This window comes from Limulus polyphemus, unplaced genomic scaffold, assembly GCF_000517525.1.
Source record: "Limulus polyphemus unplaced genomic scaffold, Limulus_polyphemus-2.1.2 Scaffold62, whole genome shotgun sequence".
In the NCBI taxonomy this organism is placed as follows: Eukaryota; Metazoa; Arthropoda; class Merostomata; order Xiphosura; family Limulidae; genus Limulus; species Limulus polyphemus.
The window spans coordinates 1-2,302 of record NW_013665672.1 but is presented as its reverse complement, the minus strand read 5'-3'; the positions used below and the strand labels follow the sequence as shown (position 1 = coordinate 2,302).

At 35.5% G+C, this 2,302-nt stretch overlaps 1 long non-coding RNA gene across 1 annotated transcript; it reads right to left on the bottom strand.

Annotated features, from left to right (window-relative positions):
* Positions 1–274: 274 nt before the first annotated feature.
* Positions 275–1,020, bottom strand: LOC111087159. The gene is made up of 2 exons (XR_002611881.1): positions 747–1,020; positions 275–308 (listed from the first exon to the last, which is right to left on the bottom strand). It is a non-coding gene; the product is annotated as an uncharacterized LOC111087159 (long non-coding RNA).
* Between the last annotated feature and the right edge of the window lie 1,282 nt (positions 1,021–2,302).

Below are 2,302 nucleotides of genomic sequence, written 5' to 3'. Positions count from 1 at the left end.
TTCCATAACAGTTTCTTGATCGTCTACAGTTTTTTGAAAGTTTCCCAAGGACTTTTTTTCCTTTTAAGACATGTTCTTCACCACTTCCTTCATGTTTACACTTCAATTTTGATTGAGTCTGGACTTTTTGTTTCAGAAGTTCTTCATCTGAGTTAGAATTTTGCTTCTCAGACTCAAATGAATTACTTTTATTGCCAAGTTCATCACTTGCATTATTTCCAACTATATCTGGACAATCTTCTCCATCTGTCATACTCATTGCCATTGGCAAATCTATCACATCCAGTGATCTGTCAGCTTGATGTTATCTTTTAAGCACAAGTCAAAGTAATGTATTGAAATTCAAATATCAAACATAACACATTTACATTTTCAAAAAATTTATTTTTAGGTCATATGTCTAATTATATTTTCTATCTAATGAATAATAAAATGGTGACATTATTAGAATTCAAATATATTTAAATGAGGTATAACTTAAATATGATTAACTGCATTTACAATATTGCAATGTTTCATCACAAACTTTAATCTTTACTAGTTTAATATCTAAGTATCATTCACTTATCTGTTATCACTATCAATAAAAAATGAAAACTGAATCCAAGGTTTGTTATTTAATCATGACATAAGTTAATGTTATTCAGACAAGAAATTTAAAATTTACAAAAACAAAAAATTCAATTTTCCTTTTTAACTTTCCTTAACGTTACGTCGTTCATCAACAAAACAAAAGGGATTCTTACTTCAGTTCAGGTAACTTCAATGAGTTAACTCACGCTTAGGGTTAACTTAGTGTCCGTTAGTAAATTGTATTTCTCGTCGATTGCACTCAAGCCTATCTCTTTGATATTAACTACATAGGAAAATTTATTATTAATACGTTCACTATTACCTTTTTCCTGCCTTATCATGAGTTTTCTTTACCAATATATTTCAAATAACATTACACACTACAGCTCATTGCCTTTCATCTTCTATAACCTATTCTACACAGTGTACAGCGTGGTGTTAAAAGGCATAAAATGCAATGTTTCGTAAAAACAACCAGAAAAAATCTCCCGTTAAAATTAGACTTATAAATTGAAATTATGAGTCAATGTTTGATTTATTTATTTCTGGCAGTTATTTTGATTTAAAATTAATTATTTCCGAAGAAATAATTACTAATCAGGGGTGCTCGAAGATTAAGAACCCCTGACTAGAAGTATGGGCTTAAATTGAAAAACAAGAAATTAATGCAAACAAGCTGTGTAAACTTAAAAATAAGGGTAATTAAAACGTAAACGGCCGATATAGGACAGATGGTCCATCAGGGCGGCGGGGATCTATAAATCCTATGACAATAATTTTGAAGTTGTGGAGGGGATGAAACGGGAGTACCCCGAGAAAACCCGCTTTCACTGGTAATGACCAATCCGTTACCAGTGTCCTGTTAACGAGAAGTAAGTTGGAAGAGCAAAGTGAACTCCGGTGCTGGGGTGGATTATAGATTAAATGATTTACGGATTCTTCTGATGTTTGTAAGGGTTTTACTGGGGTGTAGGTTCAAGTTCTGGTGTGGTAGTGCCGGCGTGAAGTCTTCTGTGTCGCTGTTAGGTGGGCGGAGAGCACGGAAAGGTTCGTCGGGTAGGTCATAGTCGGGGGATGTGTGGATTACGAGAGCATTGGGTGAGTTTGGCGACGAGGGTGCACTACCACTCACTTGACCCAATTATTTCTCTATCTGCAATTAATTATCACGCTTTATTTGCCGCGCTTATATACAAGAATAGAGGGCGTCTAGAATGCACTCCCCTCTTCATGAACCTTCTAGACACTTATCATGTGTTACTAGCGTCACGTGACCTCCGCTGTCGTAACACTGCCCCTTCTTTAGTATTGTTCGGAACGAACAATAGCCACTTACATTAAACCAATAGATAATTAACAATAACTTAATTAAATATACAGAATTTACAAACACAAAATTAAAATTCAACAAAGTCTCTTAATTTTACGGGACAATCTTCTTCCGTATTGGTCTCCGTCTCGTTGGCTTTTCCTTCACGTGGGGTTAATCTGCTCCATCAGAAAATGTCCTATTATCGGTAACAGTCACATCAGTGGTAATAACTTCATCAAGGGCTTCACTGTTTTCCCTTCTCAAAACCGGGTAGAGTTTCTTCTTCGACAGTGGCTTTTTCAGGGGACACATCTTCAGCAGCATCATTTGTTCCATTGTTCACTTAGTTCCAACTGAAATGTCCTGGACCGTGGAAACTTCCCTTTGATCTTCCTGGGTTTATACAACCACACCTTG